Genomic DNA, 14,653 nt, shown 5'->3' on the forward strand with positions numbered 1-14,653 from the left:
GGAATAATCTGTTTGCACTAAACCACTGTCTGATACTATGGTGAGATATCAAAACGTTATCTTTCAAACTATCGTAATTATTTTCAGTGTTTATAACTGTCGTGTCATCTGCGAAGAGAATAAAATTACAGTGATTATCACTATTTGGCAAATCGTTTATGTATATAAGGAACAACACAGGTCCCAATACGGATCCCTGTGGGACACCATACTTGATGGCCATTTTGTCAGAATTCTTGCCATTAAGATAAACATATTGAAGTCTATTTGTTAGAAATGACTCCACCAAAGAAATGCTCGAGTTCTCAAAGCCATAATAAGACAGTTTTTTCAGTAGGATGTTATGACTGACACAGTCAAACGCCTTTGTCAGGTCATAAAAACTACCATCTGTTATTTTACTGTCCTCAAAATTTGACCTTGAGGTGGTAGACCTGTTGTTACGAAATCCATACTGACAGTCATGAAACAAATCATTACACTCAAAGTACTCGTTTATTTGATTCTTTAAGAGTCGTTCAAAGACTTTACCCAAGATAGATGTTAATGATATTGGCCTATAGTTCGATGGGTCGTCTGTAGGCCCCTTTTTATGGATAGGAATTACTTTCGCTATTTTGAAAACGTCAGGAAAGGTGCTATAGTGAATACACTCATTATATAAATAATTGAGTGGGGACAGAAATATATTTTTTAAGGTTTTGACTATTTTACTATTAATGTCATAAGGGTCTTTAGTCGAACTATTTTTTAGATTATCCAAGACATCTATAACTTCATTGAAACTTACTTTGCGAAACTTAAAATTTGAAAGAGAATTTGGGGATTTTAAATAATCATCAAATACCATATTGGTACTTGGTAGGCCGCTAAGAATATCTTGAGCAATATTGGAAAAGAAGATATTAAATGCTTGGGGATCAATCTTACATTCAGCAGATGATTTAGGTTTCGGTTTATGATCATTACTAATGCTTCACATAGCCGTTTGTGGGTTGCTGGCGTTATTTATGAAGTTATCATTAGCGATCCGTTTGGCTTTAGAAATTTCTCGCCTGTAACTACATCTAAACGATTTGATAGTATTGGTGCTGATAATATTAGGAAATTAAGATCGCATAAGTAATACAGGTGGTCCCTCATATGTTTGAGATGATCATTAAACCAAATTATAGAAGACTTAGAATTTTTTACTAACCTAGATGATTTTATAGGAAAACTTCTGTCTGAGGCTGTGCCAAGAGCCTTAATAAAAATTTCAAATTTTGTATTCGTGTCTATATTGACATCCCTAACAAAAGACCAATCCCAACTCTCAACATATCTATAGAGTTGAAACAACCCAATATTCGTTATAGGCCTGTAGTTAACCCTGGTAATTAGGTTGTCACTTGCACTTGTTAAAAGGGAATTAATCATAATTAGAATACTTGAGTGGTCAGAAATATTAGCGTCATAAACATGAGTAGAAAAGGCATTGCAGTCAAGATTTGTAAAAATATTGTCAAGACAGGATTTACCCCTGGTACATGCAGTGATCGTTTTACTTAAGCCAAATGTAATAGGAATGTAGCATAACTAGCGCCCTCTATGAAATATGCAAAAAATAATTAGACCAGCGTATTTGGCATCCTTAAAAACCCCGGAAAACCAAATTTCATAAAAATATTTCGCACCGTTTGGAAATTTTTGTAAAAATTCCATTTAAAAGATTTTATTTTGTCGCTCTGTATCTCGAAAACAAGAGGCGATAGACATATAGTTCATAAGACAAAAATTCTTATTTTTTGTCGGACTATCACCCCCTGTATTTACGGGAGGTCTTTCTGAAACACCCTGTATAGTAGTTACAACTAATTTGAAGTTGATATTTACACAAAATTAAAATGAAATTGAAAATAACAAATTGAAAACCTCCTATTTTTCTGAATATATACGGGGTATTTTATTTTAGATAAAGTACCGTTCATTAAGAAACAACGTGCGGTTTCTATCAATTGCTATTCACATTATATTCTGCTACTGCTAATGGGCGATTATTTCCGTCTATAAGATTATTATGCAGAATGCGCGAATATTACAGTTTCCATTCCAGGAGGTTAGTGAGCTATGAAGAAAGTATGTTACGTTATAGGAACTTAGGATATTTATATACAGGCGAAAATGATAATAGGACCGTCAGAAGTTAGCTGTGACTAGGTTGACGTAATTTTTTTAATGGGGAAACAAAGAATATTTTTCAAAATGTACATTAGAGAAATATTGAATTCCGTAAAATAATAATGGTAAGTATATCATTTTTTAGATAATTAAGGTTATCACCGATTAAATATAAACTAACCTAATTAAAAATATTAAGTATAGTTTTTCCGAAGTCAGTTGAACATGTAAAAAAAACGCCTGGCTATACAATTTAATGACTTTCATAGGCGTCCCTAAAATAGTTTTCTGTTAAAGGTAAAAAATTATAATAATTTGTATATAACGTAGAGAAAATTTCTATTATATGTTCATTTGGCCAACAACATATTTTAATTATTTATGTCCTCAAACAGTTTATTATGTTGATGGTAAATTTCGTTTTGTTCTATTTCAAAAGGTCTCCAAAATACCATGTTGTAATAATATTGTTTCTCTCTTTCGCAATTGTAATATCAAGGTGCCTATATTAAATTAAAATACCTTAATCACACCAAATTCCGCATTGCTGCACTGCACTGCTGGGCAATTTGTCAACCACTTGTCAACAGCCGAGATTTATTGCCCAGTGGCCCAATGCAGCTGTGTTTGTATTTCGTTTGCCCGCGCTCGTATTCTTCAACTGGGCGCATACATTTCTACCACCTCCACGTTTAGTTCGACCAGACCTGTATATGGGTGTGGCTAAATAAATGGAACAAGTTTTTCAATTACTTCAATGCCGAGTTGCTACGTCAGCGACCGAACCTGGTACATACTGTCAACCTCTTGGTTCTTCAATTGATATCGGAAAGACTATACTTATTTGTTTTAATTTATTCTTAGCCTTCAGAAGTCTTTATAAGTCACGTGACCCCCGAGCTTAGGCAACCAGACATTACACGACTGGTTCTAGTAACAAAAAATTACTTAAAATTTGGTGTCGCCAGTATTAATGATTCGTTTACAATGATTAGTGAAGCGATCACTGATTGGTTGAATAGGATCTCGTGAAAAATTACGCCAATCACAGTCGGTGAAATAGAGTGTTGTGTTTTAATGTAATCTTGATCTTATTGTTTTAATAATTTTTAATTTTACCGAAATATGAACGAAATAAAATTGCTGTACCAAACAAAATTACTGGTCACGTGACTTGTAATGATTTATGAAGGGTCTGTATATGTACCTTCATTAACAGTATTTTTACGTTTTAGATTTTAAAACAATTATAAACGAAAGGTTGGTGCAAAAAGAAGAAATAATGAAGACTAATAAATAATCCACGGATTCGTAGTTTCTGTACAGGGTATCCAGAAATAATGCGCAAAAAATTAAGGGGTAATTCTACTAGTAAGAATGAATAATGGTTCAAGTTTAAAGAAATATTAAAAGGAATTAATCGTATCGAATTGATAAAAGACCTTTTAGAAATATTTCAACGATCTTTAATTTTGAATAAAAAAGTTACCATGAATTTTCTAATTAATAAAAGTCAGGGTCTCAGAATGTTGATATTTTTTCTCGAACGTGCAGTTACAAAATGTATGTACCACACTTGTAACAAATCGCGAAACTGAAAAAGCGATGGAAAAATATTGATTTAAAAAAAACAATTTATACAAACAATATAGAATCAGCTCTTAATTTTTTGTTTTCCATACGTCCAGGCACCCTGTATAAAACCAACAATTTTGCCCTCTCTAAATGTAAACATGAAACACAACGACGGGGTGTTGATAACCATACAATACATTGTTAGTCTTTAAAAAAGTGGTAGGTATATTTTGACGAGTATTTTATTTATATGCACACATATTTAGGCTGCAGTAGCATTTAAATTTTTATGTTCAGCGATTAATTTGTAAGTAATTGCTGTTTATTTATACATAGTAATCACGTATGAAGTGACTGGAAAATTTCCCAAGTCCATTCACAGCTTATAAATTTGTATTGACTTTATTTCAAAAGAATGTAAGTTCCTTGTTGCTTCTAGTCGATTGGTATAGCAATAGTAACGTTTAAAATTTATCAACTATGAAATTTAGATAAGAGTAATAAAAATATCACGAGAAATAATAGTTTTAGAATTGCCAGATAAAATAAGTATGGTTCAATGATATCAACTTAACAATACGTTAAACTTTTATTACTTTCGAGTATAGAAACACATTTCCTTTTTCATTTACAAAAATATTTACATATATACCTAATATATAAAAGAAACTTGTAATACCTGTTTGGCCGCTAATCCAGCACGGTTGGTTTTGAGACGGATTATTTACGGTTCCCGAAAACTTTTTTTTTACTATAAAAACGAAACTAATACTACACTAACAGAAGGTACCGACAAAACAGGTATGCCCGAACTAGATAGACACACTCGTTGCTCATAGACTGCGGGAGTAACTTTGGCTGACGATTCAGGATATAAGATCAGGTACGTTTCGGGTAAAGTCCCAATCATAGTTCTCGGAACGGAATTAGGAACGATATGAAAATTGTGGTTTCTCGGAATTTAGAGGAAATGAGTCCCAGATATTAGCTTTTTGCTGGTTGCGCCGCTATTTGATGTTGGAATTACAGTGACTCAATTTTATTTCACACAGAAATACACGTTTAATGATGATTCATAAGAGGAAGTTTATTAACAACGTTAGTTCACATTCAATTAGACTTACAATAATATTAAATTAGCTCGATATAAAAAATTCTTTTCCAGCCAAAGTTTCGCAGATCACGTAAATTTAAATCTAAGAATTTAAGAAGCAGGTTAGACCTTCACAGCTTTATGTAAAAGGTAAAGGTCATGAACGGTAACAAATTTTTACAAGTTCATGGAAGTGTGAGTTGATTTTCGTCACGTTTCATTCACAGAAGTAAAAAATAAGCTTTATTACTCTATTTATACGATTCCTTTGAAGTTCTATTTTTAAACGTCTCCATTAGTGGGAAGACTGGGGAAAGTAAATAAAAACAATTACCAAGTAGGGGAGAATGCCATTCCGGAAGAAATAAAATTGCAGGGGAATGTCTACATGGTGTAAAATGTATATTTTACGGTTATTATACTATCCAGTGTTAAGCATAAAAGATTAAGATCGGCGATCAACCATCGGCACTGATTTTTACATGTTTAGTTCCTAACCAACGCACACATACACGCACATGTTAACTTGAATGCAAGGTACTAACCCTTTTCACTTATCGATGCACTTATCAAGTCCTTGTACAGAGGTGTGAATAACTGTATTCAAATTATTTATGTGGAATTTTTTCACGCGATCCTTCCGTTGAAGACCCATATTTTCACACGATTTATTTATTATAATGAAATACTTTTGAATAGATATAAAAAGCCTCAAGGCTTGTATTTAAATACTTATTTTAAGACACCTGTATAGGGTAAAATTAGATCGAAATTATTTTTAATTGTAAAACGTTCATACGATTTTCAGGAAGTACCTAAATTGAAGCGACAAAAGAAAAACTGGGAATATTTAAATCTGTCAAGGTCAACTTATTATTAAATTCTAGTTACTAGAATGAACGGTTAAACAAAGATAATAATTTAATGCAAACGTCATTATGCATTACGTAGATGCATGAATTCCCCATGAGTCTAACGCAAAACACAAAATTATCAGCGTTTGAAAAATTATTCATTTACGAGATGCAATGCATTATACAGAGTTCAATAAAGATATTGGCAAATGACCAAAATAAGATGATTCACTTTTATGGACGACTAATACTTTGAGGTACAGGGTGTTTGTAAAATTGGTGTAAAATTCAAACGGGAAATGAGAAATGTCATTTTAAACAAAAATTTAGCACAAAAACTACAGGGTGTCAAAAATGCATTGCCAAATATATTTTTTAAATAACTACAATGGCATATCAGATCCGAATAAAACTTGGTATAAGTTACAGTAATCACATAGAGGAACAGTTTTTCTTCATTGACAGTGGCGGAGATACAAGGGGTCTACTGGATCTTTACCTGAATAAAATTTATCCGTAGCATTTTCGATAAAATAATTCACTTTTTTAAAGAGCATCTTAAGAGGTGCAAAAACTGGCAAGAACATTGGTGTGAGTGCGATATAACGTAACAATATTTCATATCTTAAATGTCATTGTTGCTGGTACAAAACGTGATTTGTACCTGCTGGTGATTCTGCTGACAAATGATTTTGGTCGGTTGCTAGATATTGGGGGTATAATTCAATGCTAGACGGGACACTTAAGAAAATTGCTTATGATTTGGCGATCCTGAAAATTTCAACTCAATCCGTTGAGCGGTTTTCAAACTATTTGATTTTTAAAATGCGAATATTTGTCTCAGCCGTGGCAATGCAATGACGTCATCGCATGGGACGGTCAGCCGGCTTGGTGCGCGTATGCTATTGCAGGCTATAGAATCGTTGCAGTACCACATAGATGTTTTAGCGTTTGTGCATATTAAATTTAAAAAATGGGTGAAATTTCGTAAAAGCAGATTTTTCTAATTTGCGAAGTGGGTTTGTTAATTATTATGGATGTTTTTAATAAAAACCACGACTTTATCAGTGCTGAGATGAGAGGATGTAATATCTTATAAATTTTTATGTAAATACTTAGTTTCTATAGGTATTTTTATAATATTCACAAAAAAATCAACAATGGAAAAACACTAACACAAGTGTAGTGTTTCAAGAGGATACAAACTTATTTAATACATACCTAAATTGCGCATTATTATTATTTTCTTAGGTGTCTTCATACTAGTGTTCTGACACTGAGGAACAATACAATATTTGTAATTTTTTTTTCTGTTCTGTTTCTTCCATATTGCTAACAAAATTCGGTATCGTAACGTACTGAATCGAAATTTAACAGGCAAATAAAACCCATTATCGACTGACTAACACACGCAAACATGCGGCAGCGTTTTCCCATGCGGTGACGTCACACCCGTTGGTTCAGTGGATACTCAGCGCGCCAGTTTATGATTTTTTTTGGATGACTTGTAGGCGATATAAAATTCTAGTTTTTTGCAGAGAACCTTAAAATTGCAATATCTTTCCGTTAAGCAAATAAAAAAAATTGCTGAATGAGCCCATTGGTGTTAAATATTCTTTCCCAAATGCAAATAATATGCATTTTTTTCATTAGTTAAGTTCGAATAAGCCTATGACACTAAAGAATTCCACTGTCGATTTTCGTACTTATTTTTTTTCGTTATTTTATTGGTATAAGGTCAGTGCTCATAAGAAACTTTTTGCTTGTTTAAAATGACATTTCCCAGCTCCTATTTCAGTTTGGTACAATACTTTAGAACCATCCAAGTAAACGAAAAGCGTTCTCTTTCAGTACAAGTACAGATGTCGATAAGATTATTTTTGTTACACCCTGTAACTAAGTCATAACAAATTTCTCGTTAGTTTCAAATGCAGTGCTATGATTAATCATTTATACTTCTTCGAGGTTGGCATAACTAATTTATTATTCAGCAAAAAAAAAAATACGCCTAACTGTTTTATATTATTCATTGATGGTGTAGCATGAAAGGAAGTATTTTCGTCAGACCCGTTATGTCTAGCACGGAATGCTAGACAGAAAGAAATGCGCTCGTGACACGACAATCTCAATCCAAGATGTAAAATTGTGGTTTCGTTTTTAAGAGGGCGATGCTCCAATGTTCGACCAAAATGCCACCGCCGCAGAAATAAAAAAAGCGCGTTTTCCTTTCTTGTTCTCAGTTTATCGAGGTGTTTGTGGCGAACGGTTAAATCCAGTAATTCAAGCCAGACTTATCGATTGTTATAATTTGAATTTTGCGGTGGATTTAGTTTTCAGTTGTATCATGCGAAGAGAGAAATAGTATATGGTCAATAAAAAAAATCCCGTTATAGGAATTATCTGAATAAAGCTGGCAGGATAGAATTTACATAGTAATGTTTCTTTTTTATTTAGTAACAGCGACGTTTAAATTCCCGAGTTAAATTCACGTAGAACATAGACGTCTGTCTTTCATTTATCTATACAAGGTGCGTTTTATTGGCTATAGGTAAATAAATATTGTGCAACAAAATTTCGGAGTAACTTTCATGTACACGTTCGTGTGCGTGAAAGTAAACACACAATGTTTTCATGTGGGTGTACTTCCAGTAATTAGATTGGATATACTTTGAAATGAGGTTAACTCTGATAACATAAACCGTTTAAAAATAGTTACGATGCAAAGCTATAAAACGGCATCATAAAATAGACTGTAATGTAGTAATTTCAAGGTTGCATTAACCGCCTCGCGTGTTACTTACCATTACAACATACAGTACGCATTTTTCATCGATGGTTTCATTACCTCACGCTCGGATCGTTTCAGCAACACGTTTTTCTGTCGTCGGGTTTCCTGTATCTTTTTTTTTCATTTTAAATCGTTATCTCACACCGTTTTAAGCAATGAGACAAGGTACCCAGTGGACTGCGTGTGTGACCTACTAGTCGGCTACCTCCCACGCAATACGGTTCGCACTAGTTTTACATAACGGGACGTTTTTCTTTCGACGTTTCTACAAGTTACATAACTACATAATTTTGTTATGAGCACACTGCTGTGTTGGTGGAGCCATAAAAATGCAATAAATATGAAAACTTTATATATTAAATAGTTACTTCACTATCAGTTTAAAAACTTATTTTTATATAAAATTAATATTTATATACAGGGTGTTTCACGACGAATTGTACACATTTTAATGGTAGAGTAGAGCAACATAACGAAATAACCGCTTAAAAGTTCTGACAAAATTTGCGGATTTGCAGGGTAGTCATTAATTATTATTTTAAGGGAAAGATAGGAAAAAATAAGTAGAATACGAAAGCGCTATTAAAAATAATTTTAAATGCATATTTACGCTGAAAAAACCTTCTCGTACCGCACCTGACCCACAAAGGTTTATCGAGAGTGAATCCTGACCTACCGCATTATTCGGTCACTAACCTAGTTTTACTGCGTTTTTAATACTTAAGTACTGAACACAAAGGAGTAAACAGATTTTTTTACCTAGACACATGAATGAATAACATATTTTTTACATTTTAAATATTAACATTATTTAAAAACAAATGTGTAATGATAATAATTGTTTTTGAATGTTACGTAATTACAATTTAGTAGTTTTAATATTGTTTGTAGTACGTATACCTAGTGACTTTTTGCTTTTCAAATAGTAGTATGGTACCTATCTACATCTACCTATTTAGAATGTCAGTAGGGCTAAAACGACACTCATCCGTCCATAGCACTTTGTTAATAAAGTTACAATCCGCTGCAATTTGTTTTAGAAATCAATTGCAAAATTCAAGACGACTGGAGAAATCAGCTGTTTCTCTCTTCAACCTTCTCGGTCCAAAAATAGGGCGCCGAATTAGCGGGAGTTAAGGGGTAATTTCCTTATCGTTTAAAAGGTCGAGTAAATTTTTTTTTTCAACTTTCTGTTTTTATTAGGTCTTCGAATACGTGGTTAAAATTAATGACATTATGACTGAATCACCCTGTATATAGAGTGGTCTCAAAAAGTCTCCCGATATTTTTAGAACGGATAGCACATTAAAAATTAAGTATACCTTTTTATACAGGGTGTCCCGAAATTCATGCAACAAAATTTGGCCACAGATTCTTAAGACAAATTTAGGGGACCCGTATTTTTTATTTTTGCCAAGTGGCCCCCTCTTTCGGAATTACAGCCGCCTGAAGTCCGCCCCTAAGAATAATCTTTTTTTTATATCTCAGAACCCTGTTGTACCAGAATCAGTAAATTTGGTACACAGGGGTTTTATGACATGTGGAATATGATGGTGCCTTGTTTTTTGGCGAGGAACCCCCTTAGGACAATTTTTCGTGGGCCCCCTTGTCTTTGGAGCCAAAAAAATTTGGTAGCATATTTAAATTTCTTAAAAATTATCAGTACACTAGAAAGCCATTTAGAAACCTTTACTTTTTTCGGAAAACGCAATGTTTTCGAGAAAAATGTCAAAATGTGATCGAATGCATATCGTGATTCGTCATTTTCCTCAAAAACATTGCATTTTACGAAACAAATATCGAGTGACAAAAAAGTTTCTAAATTCAATGGCTTTCTATAGTAGGATCGTATTCGAAGCAAAGTAGAACAAAAAGTTGTCGGTCTTTTATCAAAGGAAAATCGTGTCATCATTTTTAGGAGGCGTAAGATAAATCATTTCAAATTTAAAATGAAATTCAATGTAAAATCTGAAATACCGCTGCATACGCACTGTGTTCTCGTAGTAGCTGTAGTCGCCCAGGTGCATCGAGTGTACGAACTGGTCGGTTATACGTCAAATACTAACCTGGCGAGCTTTGCCGTCAATTAGAGAGCGCTTCCAAAAAACAAGTAAACAACAGTGGCGCGCACAGAGGTAAAATGTGGTACATATGTGGAATTTAGGAAACAAATTGATTTATAATAAATTACATTTAAAATAAATAGTTTATGAGAATAAAGGATTTTTTGTAGGAACAAGGGTGCGAGACCTGAATTGATCCCCTCGTCCCTTCAAATTGTATAAAGAAATTATTCAATTTTTAAAACCCTTAAAAGCGTACTTCATTGGTTCCCTTGACAGGCAATGATTTATTACTTTGCATCGAATATGATCCTACTATAGCTAACTAATAATTTTAAAAAAATCAAATTTGCGACCAAATTTTTCTGGTTCTGAAACAAAAGGGGGGCCCACGAAAAAGTGTCTTAAGGGGGTTTCTCGCCAAAAAGCATAGCATTGTGAAATTCCACATGTCATAAAACCCCTGTGTACCAAATTTAGTGATTCTCGTACAATATGGTTTTGAGATATAAAAAAGACTTCTTTGGGGCAGATTTCAGGGGGCTGTAACTCCGAAAGAGGGGGGCCAGTTGGCAAAAAGAAAAAATACGGGTCCCCTAAATTTGTCTTAAAAATCTATGACCAAATCTTGTTGCATGCATTTCGGGACACCCTGTATAACAATATTCGATATATTTTTTGCCATATCTTAAAAGCCTTTCGAGTCTTTTTCGCGTTTTAAACTTATTTTATAGCATTTTCAGTCCGTTTTATTCAAATACCATGTATTGGCTAAGGGTAATTTTGTGAAGCTGCTATCACTATTTCGTCCCTTGCTTTTTTCAATTGTATAGAAAAGCTAATCGATCAATAATTTTTACTAATGCACCCTCATATGAAATCTGAATTTGTCAAAACTGTTTGAAATTACACTGAGTAACACAAAAATATTAGCTCTAATAGTTTTCACAGCTAAAATAATGTTGAAAAGCTGATTAAAAAAATTGTTGTAGCATAACTTTACTAATATTTGAGTTGAGGAAAAGGTGACAAAAAAAAACAGAACTTTTCTAAGTGGTCGTTCGTCATTACAGTATGTGTGCGAAAGATCTTATATATTTTGAATAACTGTAACGTAGCAAAATATTATATTTAGAAAAATTGTCGGGAATTCCATTAATTGAAAATTAAAAATGTGATAGAGGGTAAAAAACGAAGGTTGCGTGGTTATATGTTTTAAACATTCTTATTTGCAATAATAGTCAGTGTTTCCCGATGACTTCATGCCAAGGTTAAAAACGGCTATACTTTTATCAAAGACCACTGACCAGACATTTGCAATTTTTCCCAAGGAACATTTCCGGAAAAATTCCCTTTCATTACACATGACTCAAGAACACGTAACACGGTATTTATAGTGCTCTGTTTGTAACAGTTTTAAAAGCAGGTTTGGCAGTGGGTACTAACCGATTTGCGACCGTTGGCGGAAGAGTTCTATAATTTGTCATCTTGCAATCGAAAGGAGTCTGCTGGTCGATATAAAGGAAATTTAAATTTGAAAGTAAGATCATAAGCGGGTGGTGAGCCATTAAATATGATGGTGGTTTGGTCAAGTATAGATAATATCGAAACATGAGCGGAAGCAGATGGACTCGAACCAGCTGTATAGACAGCTGCACAGGTAGTCTTTTGGAATCTTAACAAAAGATCTTCGACCTGTCAAAGTCTGTTGGTATGTTTCCCTTAACAAAAGATAACCGTCTAGTGGGCTTAGATTTAGGGTATGGCACGGTGTTGCCATTGTTGGTGGCCAAAGGACAGGTTAATTCTCCATTTTATATAGAAATTTTAAAATTATACCTCTACTGGCCCCAGATTTAGAGCTTGCACAAAATAGGTCAAATTTCAGTGTAGAATTTATTTTTAGTGCAAAGGAAACAGAAAATATTTTCAGTACTAGACATTCCTTGGTTTTACTATAACTATTAAACAAAAATGGAGGAGAAAATTCGCCTCCTTGTGATAACTAAAAATTGTAAATTACACAAGTGAGTTGTGCGAACGCTTTAATTTGAAAAACACGTTATCTCATATTTTTAGAATGTTACATTGTTGAATCACCATATTGTTGTCAATTATGTTGAGGTGATTCAGTATATATATTTTGGTATCAATAAGTGAATCATTTATTTTAAATTCGTTCGCAATTTTATAACTGCAGTGACAAATCAACGTTCGATTAAAGATTAATTTTAAAGTTAAGTAAAATCAGTATCAGTTATGTAATATTTTTATCGTGTTACGTGATTTGTACTTAAAAATCGTTATCATAATATCCAGTATCAGATATGTTAGTAAAAGTACGATTCATGATGTACCTGCTGTATTCATTAGAATATTATCAGTTAATCTGTAATTTTTCCGTGTAATAACTATGACGCATTTTATATTAACGTTAAGAATCAACTTCCCGTTATTAAAAACTTGACCTGTCAAGTTCATGAAATTTTATTCAGTGTAAGTACGTGGGAGTAGTCGCAAAAATAGCATACGTAGAAATGTGTACATATAAAGAAAGGGAAAGATGATATTTTATGGGTACATTTTATTTTAATATCGAGGCACAATTTGGATCTTATCATACGTTGGTCCTTTTTCTTTGGCAACATTGCGGGGCGGTTTGGACACAGGTAGTAGTAGCGGTCAATGACAGCAACATCAAGGTTAAAACGCGGTGATGCTTTATCTTTATATACCCGGTTTCGGACGATTGAGTCAAAGGTAGTGTCTTGAACTTTCAAAGAAAACAACAACCGAATTTACATTTTCATACACGACCTTCCGCAATTGGGTTATTGCTTCTGAAGCGGTTCAGGGGTGTGATGCACACGTCGCACGGAATTTTAACCCATTATTTAGACCGAAAATAATTTTAATGGATTCAAATATTCCATTAAGTAATTGTAAAGTGTAGTGAAAAAATTACGCGGTTTAATAAAGCACGGTCATGTGTATAATACAATCGCTGTGGATTTTTAAATTATAAAATTTATTGCAGTTGCATTTCCTGGCAACAGCGACAACCATTTCTAGAAGCATAGACTGCAATGGGGCATTCTTTCGTAACGTAATATTCAACAAAGGAGGTCAGCAATGTTAGCGGTATAGTTAACAATAGTTGGATATTTTCTTCGTCCTAGATAATTCATTTTCTTACTGTACACTTGTTGTTTTAATTAAATTGTGTATGTAGATGGACGTCGAGGAAGTGTCGTACAATGACATGGACGTTCTTCGAATCGGCACTGGAAATATTTTATATTGAAACAACTAGGCAAATGGAGTATCAGTAGGATGCACACATTTTCATTTGCTCGTTTACGTGTTACGAAGCACCATTAGATGGTTTTTATGTGCCTGTCTCGCTGATCATAAACGCTTGAACTATAAATCTTCTATTAAACATTCTCGGGCTTAGGACTTTTTGTTTATAACATACCCGTGTAGGTATGAATTGAATATCAAATTGCCTAATGTCTTTAAAAAAACCGCATTCGTGCGTAGGCGAGCAGATTCTTCATTTGTTCACACAATCACACATACATAAATTACTACGTTTAATATTACAAAACTAACGGGATTTTCTGATGAAAATGTCTCAGCCGAGTTATTGTTCTTTTTGACATAGATCGGAATGGCCATGAACTTTCTTACTGAAGGTTGTGTTTACATTTTTTTTTGGAGGTTATTCAACTTTTGAAAACCGTTATGTAGACTAGTCGTGTCTGGGGATCCCGACAGAGAATCTTAAGATATCGCTACGTTATTATAGTCTAGTAGGATTTTACTATTGACAAATTATTTCATAACGCAAGTCGAGATGTTCAAAACACTTTGGTGGTGCCGATTTTACCAGAACAACATAATTTTCGGGGTACATTTTAACGGACGATTGTATTTCAATTCCAATCGATACGGCACTTCATTCTGTGGGGGTTATTCAACCAAAGCTAACTTTGCGATAGTATTATTTAACAATAAGCTATTGAAAGCGTTCGTTTGAGTTTTATCTGAGTCTCCTCCACCCCGTATTTTGCTCGTATGGACCCCCATACATATGTAAATAAAGTTTTAGACAAGG

The 14,653-nt window shown here is 33.6% G+C and overlaps 1 protein-coding gene across 3 annotated transcripts in view; it reads right to left on the bottom strand.

Annotated features, from left to right (window-relative positions):
• Positions 1–14,653, bottom strand: part of LOC108909357 (lysine-specific demethylase 6A) — a 72,575-nt gene that overhangs the window by 33,214 nt on the left and 24,708 nt on the right. The window contains exon 1 of one of the 3 annotated variants that reach the window (XM_018713695.2): positions 4,415–4,561. The exons of the other annotated variants lie outside the window; for them this stretch is intronic. The gene's annotated coding sequence lies outside the window, so the exon portion shown is untranslated. Of the gene's footprint in view, positions 1–4,414; positions 4,562–14,653 lie in introns of those variants that run through there. 3 annotated transcript variants of the gene reach the window in all.

This window comes from Anoplophora glabripennis, unplaced genomic scaffold (assembly GCF_000390285.2).
Source record: "Anoplophora glabripennis isolate ALB-LARVAE unplaced genomic scaffold, Agla_2.0 scaffold9, whole genome shotgun sequence".
NCBI classification, from domain to species: Eukaryota; Metazoa; Arthropoda; class Insecta; order Coleoptera; family Cerambycidae; genus Anoplophora; species Anoplophora glabripennis.